This window comes from Galeopterus variegatus, unplaced genomic scaffold, assembly GCF_000696425.1.
Source record: "Galeopterus variegatus unplaced genomic scaffold, G_variegatus-3.0.2 Scaffold4338, whole genome shotgun sequence".
In the NCBI taxonomy this organism is placed as follows: domain Eukaryota; kingdom Metazoa; phylum Chordata; class Mammalia; order Dermoptera; family Cynocephalidae; genus Galeopterus; species Galeopterus variegatus.
In genome coordinates, this window is record NW_007730449.1 from 88,759 (window position 1) to 100,771 (window position 12,013).

A 12,013-nucleotide genomic window follows, 5' to 3' on the forward strand; every position below is an offset into this window, starting at 1 on the left:
GATGGTGGTGGTTAATGGGGACACTTGCCCTGCTTTGCTTGAACAGTGATGCATCTATGCTATTCAAAGCTCTACACAGAAATACCCACTCCTTTAAAAGCATACGAGGGTACTACAAAAAGTTCATGGAAAGATTCGGATTACCTTTTAATTTTATTTTTCCATGAGATTTTTGAAGTATACTCTCCTATAAGGCAAAAATAAACCTATATCTGGGTTTTCTACCCTTTGCCATTAATCTATTTGGCCACCAACTTCATGCTGTTTAAGTGATTTTGGATTTAAAACCAGCTGTAAAATCTAACAGCACCAACTTTTGCCCATTTACTTTACTTACTGCTCTTTTTCTCTGGACTGGTTTCACTTGTTCTTCCAAAATAAATTTTTCCAAATAAATAGTAAAAATACCACTCCAAGTTTTAAAAAAAAATCTCGTTGCAATTTTTGTTGGTATTTGGTTAAATGCATCGATTTGCTTGGAGAGAACTGACCTCTTGGCAGTGTGAGGTCTTCCTTCCACGAGATGCAAGGGGCATCTGGGTCTCCATGACTGTTCTTCATCAATAGCATTTCCTGCTGAGCAAGGAGCCTCCCCATGAACTGAGGCTGTTAGTGGGGAAAAGAGAGATGTGAAAAACAGGAAACACCCAGCGCTAGCTCCCCTACAAACCCAAGCAGCTCTCCTGGCTTCCTCGCTCCCCCTCACCTCAGTGTGAGGCAGAAATGAGCTAAGCTACCCGGGAACTTCCTCATGATCACTATTGCTAGTGTAAGTCATTTCAGCTAATTTGTCTTCCCTCTTTGTGACCTCAGGAAACTGTCCCTCAGGACTCTTGCCCTCTCTTGATCCTACCCCCTTCTCTGTTCAGAGCCATTGGTTTTTCTTGCTCCTTCTATACTTAGCTATCCCAAATGCATTCCTTTGTCCCTCCTCTTCACCTACACAGGGTCTTTCATAAAGATTAACTTTTACAATGTCAAAAGTGGAAAAGTTAGTTGAGAAAGTATTTTCCATAGACACTGTTGAAAGTGGCCTTGAACATGGATGGGGCTCAGACTCAGCAGGGAAATAGGCCCAAACAGGCCATAGACAGCATAAACCTCATGGTGTTTCAAGGTCAGTCCCTTCTTACACTCCCTTCTGGATGGAACAGACCCTCTCTCTTCCCACCTCCTTCCCTACAAGAGGACAGCTCTCTCACCCCCTCACCTGAAGGCTGCCTGAGTACCCCTTCTCCAGAACACTTGCTTCAGAGCTTCAGTCTTTTGACATGAAAGTGTAACTGAGAAAACATCTTTATCAGAACATGACCCACTATATCCAGCTGTGGGCAACTTCTTCACCAACTGGCTGATATCTCTTTCTTCCTACATTTCCTCAAAGTACAATAACACTCACACAGAGAACCCCACTGGAAGCTGTAAGCACTGGCTGGGTGGTCACCAGGGTCACCAGGGATCCTTTGACATAATTAGCAGCATGCTACAGTCCGTGAGTTTCACATCAAACAGCGGAAATATAGTGGTGGCCGATGCCCCACTGTCCAGCCCAGGGAGACTGGCTTTCTTCTCCTCAGAGGGCAGTTCCTGGCTTCATTCATTTCTAGCATTTATCTTGTATGACTGTATGAAATAAGATGTTTTTTGAAAACCTGCAGGTTTGGGTTCTGACCCCACATATTCCTTTATAATACAGTGCCTCCCTTGGACACCCCCGTCTTCTGAGTGTCCTTCAGTTCATCATACATTTGTTGACAATCGACTGGATGAAGTCACAGTTCTGAGCATCCAGAGAAAAGCATGTCTGCTTCTCTTTTTCTGCAATGTAATGGGGGTTTGGCAAAGATTAAGTAACATTAACCATGACCTTCCCCCAGGACGGGTCTTAGAAGCAGAGTGTCCACTGAACATTTAACTATGTGCCAACTTCTCCACAGTAAAATTTTCTCTGCTTTGCACCACTGTTCACAACCCCAAGTTCATTTCGTCTCAACATGACCTTCGGCCACAGTGTTACAGTCATGTTAAACACATGAACCAAATTTAATGAGTAGAAAAAAGTAGAAGAAAGTATCAGTGAGTTCTTTCCTTAGTAGGAAACTTAGGACTTTGTGTTTGCACATCCATCTATGGTTTATAAAATTATCTCACATCATTTCATTTCAACCTTACACCAGCTCAGTGTGGTCACCCACATAGGTAGGATTATCCTCATTTTTCCAAATGTAAAAACTGATGCTCACAGGGATGCCTAAAATCACCTAATTGGGAAAGGAAACCATTTTCCGCCCACAATGCTCTCCCTACCTCCCATACACCCCACCCTTGCTTTGGGTGACCAATAGCATGCTTCATGTCACTTCATCAGAGAAGATTTCCATGACCTGCACCACTCACAATCTGTATTCATTTTTTTAACTTTTTTTTGTCTGTCTCCTCAATAAAGTCATCAGCTCCATTAGTGCAGGTACCATCTCTATCTTACTGGCCACTGAATTCCCAGCACATGGAAGATGCTTCAATAAATATCTGTGGTCTTCCGATTCCTAATTCTGTATCCTTTCCACTCTAATAAGCATTCCTGCAAAATAGTTTCTGCAAACTGTCCTACTATGTAATCCTAAAACCGAATCTTATCATCGTTATTCAATCTTTAACTTGAAACACATACTTTTTGAGCAGCACAGAGTCACATCAACAGGAGACATGGTTTGTTCCTATAAAGTCTATGCATTTCACGTAAATGGGCAATGCCTGGTGAAATCGTGATAATATTAATTATCATGTGTAGTGTGTCTGGCTGTTCTAACTATTCTTTATAAACATTAACTCATGGAACCCTCACAATGACTCCATGAGATAGGGGTGACTCTATTATCCCCATTTTACAGGTGGAGAAATTGAGGGCTGGAGGCGCAGTGCCAGTCCCTTATCCTTGGGCCACTCCAAAATCGCACTTTCAAGGTCATGGTGGCCTCCTCTGGTGCTGATAATGAGCTTCCTCTTTCCACCTGAAAACCTTTTTCTTTGTATCAACATATGTCTGGCCTTGGAGGGCTTGAGGAAGCCACAACTCAAAGGGGGTCTTAAGTGTGAGTTCTTCCTGTCCCTGACCTGCCACCCCCTACTTCTGCAGCATGACCCCCAGCCTTCACTTTTGCAGGACTGCTCTGCCTCTGTGGTGGGGCTTCCCTATGAGAGTCTCCATTTGGGAGGCTGTCAGGGTGGCCAACCACAAAATGACAGCCGCATCCAGTGCTTCAAGGGGGGCCTGTCTGCCCCATGCTGCACCATGCACGGGGAGAGATCTGATGGACCACCTCCATCTACTGAGGTCATCTTTGAGGACCATGCTGACCCTTCCCAGTTTCTCTTGGCCTGTCTCTCCATGGCCCCTTTTCTCCAGACACCTTGGATGCTCTGAGCAGCTCTAAAAAGACCAGGTGGGTGGGCTTCAGAGATTCTCTTGGAGCCCTCCTGCATTTGGAATAGCAGTCCTGCACCCTGACCTGCTTCCTTTCAGGGGCCTCCAGACCCTCACTGGTCTCCTTTATGCTTTCCTCTCTACCCTGACTGTTCTTGTACCTTTTACAGAGACAAACTCCTGCTTCTTGCTTTCTAAAAATCATGGCCATTCCAGGAACAAAAGCCATTCTGCCTGTCTCAAGACCCAACAGGCCCCACATGCTGGCCTTGCCCTCTGCCCTCCCTTCTCTGCTGCCACTCCTGAACAGCACACATTTTCCTTTCCCATTCTCCTCCCTCAAGTCAGGTTTCCCCAGACATTTCCAAACAGCACCCCTATCTCCTGTCTTCTGGTCTCCCCGTTCCCTTTCTTTATAAAGTCACTGACTTACAGCCCACAGTCCTGTGGATGGAGAAAATGCTGCCACCCAGCCTTGAACTTCCAGGCTTCCCCATGCCTGCCCCTGCCCCTCTGATGCTGTCACTGCCACCAAAGCTAATGGAGTTAGCCAGAGCCTTCACTGGCCCTCCTGCCCCTTGGCCGTGGAGAGTGCCCCCACACCCCTCCCAAAGGACATCAGTAACAGTCCTACTCCTCTCCCTACATCTCACGTTCAGGACAGAGTTATGTTTGGGATGAAATCATCTCCCAAGGGCAAGTCACTGTGGCAAGAAGTAGAGCTAATCTCTCAAGGCTGCCACACTTTCTGGCGTCCCTCCTACCTCTTCAGCTGTCCCTCCTCAGCCTCCTTCAAAAGCTCCTCCTCCACTCCCAAGCCCTAAGCCATCCTCACTTTCCCAGTCTTCCTCCTCCACAAGCTCACTTGTGCCCATGGAGCAATTATATTTAAGCAGTTGATTCACTAATTTCTACCTACATGAGGGATCGCTCCCATGAGCTCCATACCTAAATACCCTTCCTTGTCAAAGGCACCTCAACTCAATACACCCCAAACAAAACTCACAATCGTCCCCCTCAGATGCCCTCCTCCAGTGTTTGCTTTCACAATGACTGGATTCCTGACCCCCAAGGTTTGTCAGTTTCCCTTGACCTGGGTTACTTTTCCAGCCATCTCTCCCCAAGCCCCTCCACTGCCCAATGGGCCTCCTGACCAATCTCCACCCTTCTTATAACTTGTGCTCCACACAGCAGCTACTGTCTTCTCTTTAAAAACAACAAATGTTACATATATTTCCTCTGCTTAAAATCTTTCAATGGCTCCTCAAGGCTTCTAGGATAAAAGCTAAAGTTCTGAGCCTGGTCTGCAAGTTCTCATAACATCCTGGCTTTCTTTCCTGTGCTCAGCTTGCACCACTATCTCACACACCTCACTCCAGCCAGGTGCCCCTCAAAAACTGCTCCCTTCACACCTGATGCTTCCTGGTCCATCAGGCCAGGAACTCCATGAAGTGAAAGTGCTTTTCAGTCAGCCTGGCACTTTTTGTTTCCCCACTTCCTAGCTACTGCCCGACATATAGCTAGGCATTACTATAACAATTAAGTGAATGAATGAATGAGAAAAGAACAAACTATGTCCTGTTTCAGGAGTACCAAGAGTAGCCAGATTAAGCTCTAGGGCCCAAAGCCAACTCTGACTAGATGGGCCTCTAGCTCCCAGGTTCTAAACATCTAGGCTTTATTAAAGACATAATCAAATAAGAGAGGGAGCCCCAATTTTCCCAGTAGACACAGAAACACAGAAGACAACAAGCTAAGCCTGAGGAAGTGTTGAGGGACATAAGTTCATACTTCTTAGAGCTAACAACATTTGTGATCCTGGAGTAAGACACTATATCAACACCTTTGCACTCTCTTTGAGTCACCAGTGTGGCCTTCTCTACTCCTCCAAGGCCTGGCCTGGCCCTGAGAATGGAGAGGCAGAAGCCAGAGGAGCAGCTGCAGCCTGGGTCAGGAGCTGCCCAGGGGGCTGTGCCAAGCGAGGTAGGTGGGCTCCCAACTTTCCTCAGCTGGGCCAGGCAAATCTATCCACAAGAGTTCTTCTCAGCTAAGGCAATGAGAGTCCTGTGAAATCGTGAAGCTGTGGCGGATGGCTCACACGTGGAGCCATGACTGCCTTGAAAACTTGGTCAAAAATTCAGTTAGAAAATTGAATTGTCATGCACTTGCTGTATGGTTACTTTTCACTAAAGCCTGAGCCCCCTCAGAAGGTCAAGGCTGGGCCCAGTCCTCCGGGCCTTCTAAGTCTACCTGGCTGAAGAACCAGGGCACCAACCCCTCAGAATGTTAAGGGTGGAACATTCTGATGGCAGTTGATGACAACAGTTGAAGCAAAGGTCCAGTGCAGGGCAGAAATTACAGTCCAGAGAAAGGCACAGACACCTCAAAGTGAAGCTCATGGAGAGATAAGCCCTTTCAGGCCCTGCAGCCAGAAAAGGCAGACAGGGATAGGCACAGTTGCAGGCTGGGATATAGGGCACAGGAGCCTGCAATTACATGAAAGGAGATGAGGCTCTGGGTGCTTGAGGAGCTAAGGACCCAAAGGAACCAGTGGGCCACAGGCAGATTGGCCACTATGTGGCTCTGCTGGGGCCCAGCCCAGAGAAGAGCACGCCAGCCTCTTCTCCAGCCACTGAGCTAACAGGCTCTTTACTCAACAGGCAAGATTCCTTGCTGCCTCCATCTGTCTGCAGGGATAAGCTGCTGCTTTGAGAAGGGTGTTCACTGGGACTCAGGACAACATCGAGTCCAGATACGTCCTCTCCATAGGCCCAAACTAGCAACACATTTCAAATACTAAACCCATTCATTCACTCATTCATTCAACAAATACTTAATGAGCACCTATTGTGGGTTGGACACTGGGAATATAATAGCAAGCCAAAGAACAGCCCATGCCTGAAGGAGATTACAAATAACTCTGTAATCCTCATCCATGACAGGTGTATTGAAGAGGCAGTGTATGCACAGCGAGAGCTTAAAGCCCTGATCTAGTTTTGGGCTTCTGCATAAAGCCTGGAGCTGAAATCTGAAAGATGAGTAAGAATGACCTACTTGAAATAGGTAGGTGTTGAGCACAGGGTGGCATCCTAGGTAGAAGGAACTGCATGAGCCATGCTAAGTGCAGAGAAGGAGTGTGGCAGAACAGAGATGCTAACAGCAAGACGAGAGGCAGGCCTGGGCCAAGCCACGCATGCTCTTGGAGGTCATGTCCTCTGCTTATTTTTGGAGTTCTTGTTGAGTTGTTCTGGTCTCAATGCTGATGGCAGAGACACCAACAGCCAATGGCAAGCCCATAGCAGAGACCAAATACAGAAGGTTAGATTTGGGGGTAAATGAGGTGAGGTTGTCAGAAGCTCCGAGAAGAGGGACAGTGATGTTCGATATGCACATTACAGGAGAAGATGAGCGTATGTGAGTTCAAAGGCAGTACCAAGCCCGAAGGTGGTTATTTGCCACAGTCCATCAGGGTTAAGGAATCTGCATCAAGTATGGAGAAGAAAACTTCAGGCATCACAGGCACAGAAACTTAATAAACGTTAAGTTGTGGTTTCATCGATGATAGATCTTAGCACAGTTTTGTTACGTATGTACATGCATGCATAATTCTCCAAACTAAATCTGTATATGGATGTTAGAAGAGATGGATTGTTATCCTATCTCACAAATGAAAAACTAAAGTTTAGGACACTTATGTGGCTCACCAAAAGTCACAAAGGGAGAAAGAGGAGAATGAAGACTAGGAAGTATCTTCTAGCTTGTCTCACAACGTGCTTCTCTCTAAATAACATAGACCCAACAATGCTTGGAACCATTATTTGATAAGAAAATGATGTAAGATAAATTTACCCCCCCAAATGCATTCCTGTATGCTTATGAAATAGCTGGAGAATAGAGTTGACAATGTTCCACTCTGAGTTTGCAGCTAAAGATATCAAATGCTAGGGCATTTACCCATCTCCAGACTAAAGTGACTGAGACTTACAGCAAAGAAATTCCCAAAATCTTAAAAGAACAACTGGAGAGAGAAAAAAGTAAATGATAATGATGTATACTATCCAGGTACCGTTTGGCTATGCAATACTAATACTCACACTTAAATGTAACAGGTCTTGAAACATTCATGGGGAAATTCACCTGGAAGGCAAAATAAGTTAAATCAGAAAAATGATGTCCTGGCTACTCCAGATTGCAGAATAGGCAATATCACAACTGCTGTTGAAGCCATTTGAAATGGGTTAGAAGGAAGTGGAGAGATTACCAAAGGTTTGGAAGAGAGAATTGGAGAAACACAGACATGCCAGCTTGTGAATGAGGATGGACACCAGAGCTAGAGCCCCTACTTCTGCCCCTGGGTCCCCCCAAGACCAGTTGGTTTTGATATTCCTTGAGAATACTGCCAACCCTGTCACCTGCCAGAGCTTCTCAGGAAAGCCCAGCTCCAACTTCAGCTGTGATGAGCTCCCCAGTGGCACCCTTGCCCCTGGCCCAACACAGCCCAATGTTAGGAACATCACTGTCCCTCTCCTCTGAGCTTCTGACTTCACCTCATTAACCCCCAAATCTGACTATCTGCACCTCTGTGTTCTTCTCTCCTAGCCCCCAGCTCACTTCCTCCAGGCTGCACTTAGCAGAAGCTACAATGTATTCCAAGGAAACAGATTCCATGGGTTGTGTGTCTATCCACAGCTCCACTGCCTAAAGCTCCTGGAGCATAGTCCTTCCCAACCCTAGTGCTCCTTGTCAGGACCCTCTGCAAGGGTTCATGGTGGCTTCTAAGAGCTAGGAAATTCAAGGAAGAGAGTGTTAGAGCTGAAATGGCTCAGCCGTTGGGTATTCCATGAGGAAACAGAGGTGCTTTGTTCCTTTGTCCCAACTCCTTCCCATACTTAGACTGGCCCCACTCTGTGTGACTCCAAAATGAGCTGGACTCAGCTGTGGTGCTTAAGGAAATGAAGCATGCCTCCCAGCCTTCTTTTAAGGAATATAGAATTTGAAACAATCAGAAAGGCCCCTCTCTGCCACCTAAATCCCCCCCGATGAGGCTTCTGGGAGTCTGGCTGCTCTGCTGTGTAGGGAGTTTTTGCTCCCAGCAGAGTCTCAGGAGGGCAGGCCGGGCACAGCAGGGCTCTGACCGCATCCGTCTCCATGGCTGTCTTCTCTGAATCTCATTCCTGGTCCTCCCCACCCACCTCTTTTCTCTTTCTTGCATTTACAAGATTATGGGGTCAACAAGGGCTGGGTCTGGGGTGCCCAAGGCAGCTCTGGTGGGAAGGGAATAGACAGGAAGAAGCTGTCCCATAGGGGAGAAAGGGAAGGTCAGAACTTGTTCCTGGGTGGGGACTGGCGCTGTCTCCGTCCCCCGGGCAAGGACTGGCTGACACCGTGGCCTGTGCAGACCTGGATACCAGCCTTTGCCCACCTTCCCCCTGCCAGGCAGATTACTCATCTTTCGGATCCCAGCTCTCTTTTGATCCTGAAAACCTTTCTGTAGCAGAGACCATCCCTGACCCTGAGAATGCAGCGGAGGGCGGGTCGTCACCCACACTCCTGATGGCCGGGGCTTTGTGTCTCCCTGCATCTTCACTGACTCTTTGAGCTTCCTTCCCCCAGTCATGATCTATCCAGAAACCTTCCTAGGCAGCTGCTTGTCCTGTTCCTCACTCCTTTTTCCTACTCTTTTTTGAATGAATCTTTCCTCTTCTCTCTCCTTCCCACTCCTGCCGTCTCCTTCCCCCCCCTCTGCTTTCTTTTTTCATGAGATGCTGGGAATTAAGAACGATGATACTGATCCTGCTCATCACTTATATGCTTTTATTTTCCATGGCTTATATTCACACCCCACCCAAGCCACGCTGCCCCAGGAGACACTCGTGTCAGGCAGGGGACTATTCCCAACAGCATCATGACAGCACTTCTTGCCAGGAGTCAACTATTCCTTCTGGAAGTCTGTTCTTGACATTCCTCTTTCCTCCTACTTTTATTTCAAAACGTATGTATATTTGCAACCCAGGCCACAATGAGAATTTTAGTTATGAGGTGATATTTTGAGTAATTTCTCATATCTAAGTGTTATATTATTCTATATGTCAAGTTGGAAAAAAAAAAAACCCTAAATGTTTTAGAAAAATCTAATTCCTTATTGCATCAACTACAAAACTCCAAGCACCATGCCTAGCATTCAGAATTTGCAGAGAGGCTGCTAAAGAACTCCAACTGCTCATCAAACCAGCAGGGAAACTCTGGAATTAGTAAGAAGAGAGATGGGGGCTGTATTCCTATTTTAAGTCCACCATCAAAAGTTAAAAACCTTAACTGGGCATAGTTTAGCAAATCAAGCACTTGTTTTCCAAGCAAATGTGATGGACTAAGTACCATGTTACATTTTAGGAAAGTTTGAGGACCCAGGTTAACCTGGGTGTGTGTGTGTGTGTGTGTGTGTATATACAAAGAATCACAATTGTAAAACTGAATACATAAATATTTTGATCTGCCATTCAGCAATGTTCTGGCAGAGGGAGAAGGTCAAGTGGGCTCACCTCTACCTGTTTCAGCATTATCTCATGGTTTTTTAGTGCTCCCTTTCTGCCTTAAGGATAATGAGAATAAAGAGGAACTCTTCAGTTCTTTGCTCTATTATTTCAGGGTTACCTGTCCTTGAGCTGATCCACTGGCATGATGTGTCCTAATGTCAATATCATGGCCCCTCCCACAGAGCCAGAAGCCCCAGCCGGCCTCCACTTTCCCCAGGAAGTCACCCTCCCTCCTCCTGGCTAGTCCAGGTTGCTCCCCTCTGTCTGGGCCACCCAACTCTGGGATTGTCTCCAGGTGCAGGCATCTTGGGAGCCAGGTCATTGATGGGGCTGCTATTTGGCAATTGCAGGTGGGCAGAAACAGGATGGGAGAGGTGTAGGCAGAATGAAGTGACCACCCCCAAAACCAGGTTGATGTGTCTAACCTCTACTCCTCCACCCATGACCCACTCTATGGAAGTAGGGCCCTGTGTGCCTTTTCCCATGAGCTTGACTTTGATGGTGAGTGTTGGTCCCATTATCAAGCCTGGATGTCTCACCTCCCACACCTACTCATTAAATACTCATTAAATAGCAAGTGCCTTCCTTCTGCCCACCTGGAGGGAGGGGTCTACAGAAGGTCCTCCAAGAAAATGGTAAGGATGTTCCAAAGCAAGCAGTGGAAAGCAGCTGAGCTAGTGTGAGCAGCCAATCAGCACCCAGCTCCAGACCCTCTGTTCTGACCCCCAGGGGAGGGAGATTGTTACACGCCGTGCCCAACCTTCAAATTCTGGGTCCTCTAGAGCCAGGCACCTGCAGTGGCACTTCTGGGAGGGAACTCATGATGCTGATTTTTTCCTCAAGTGCTCTGCTACATGTCTCTTAAGGATTGTTTTCATATCCAGATAAACCAAAGAAGAAATTAACTTGTCCCCTAATGACCAGATAGCACGTGCACGAAGATCCCATTTCTATGGTTCTCTGAACTAAGGAAGGAGATGAGACATAGGTGTACCAAAAAGAGTTTCAGAACAAAGGAACACTCCAGCCTGTGGTTTTCTTTGCATAATATGCAGATCTGAGGGTGCAAATATTCCAGACTGTGTTGGAAGTTTTATTTTTGCCAGATATCTGAGAAAAAAATAATAAAAATCACAGAAACTCTGTCCTTTTTCCTCCAGTATAAATTAGAGGGTCTGGGGGCTTGGTAATTTCTGGGTTCTCCTCCATTCCAACACCCAGACTAAGAGATTGGTTCTCTATGGGGGCTCAGCCTGGCTTCTCTCCACGGAAAGTGGCGGGGTGGGGTGTGGAGTCTCAGAGAAACCACCGTGGAGGCATGTCAATTGCATGCCTGATGATCAGGGCCAAATGCTGCTCTGCCCATTAGATCTTATATGCTTATATGTATATGCTCTGAAGCAAGAAACCAGAACTTCAAACCAAAACTTGCAGAACTTTCAAAGCATTTTCGTTCCACTAACATTTATTGAGTACTCGTTATGGGCCAGGTGCGGGTTTGCAAAGTGGATCAGATCATAGTCCCTGCCCCTGAGGAGTGCACAATGTCATTGTGAAAAGGCAGGCAGCTACACCTGCCTCTTTGAATTAGCAGATGGCTTAAAGAAATTGCCACCCAGGAGGTCAGGGAGTGAAGTTTCAGGAATGACCATCCCTTTCATAAATCTCTTTTCCGTTTGTTAACGAGCTATACAAAGGTGTGTGCTCAAGTCTTAAGGTTTTGACTGATTAGACTATTTTCAGTAAAGAGACAGGGAATTTAGATTTAGTAGTGGAAAGTGAAGATGAAGCTTGAGTTGTGCGGTTTCATTGGAACCAGCTCACTAAAGCACTGTGAACTACAAACCCAGTTGGAATGAGGACAAAAATGTTCATGCAGAAATTTACAATGAACTTGTTTCTAGCTCTGAAAACGGGGTTTAGGAAGTAAATTCACGTGAAACTAGGGGAAAGTTGGCCTCTTTTCAAAAGACAAAGGCTTTAATCACTTTGAATTAAAACATTAAGATGCCAAATTCAAATTAGTCCCATATTCGAATGATGGTTTCCATGCAGC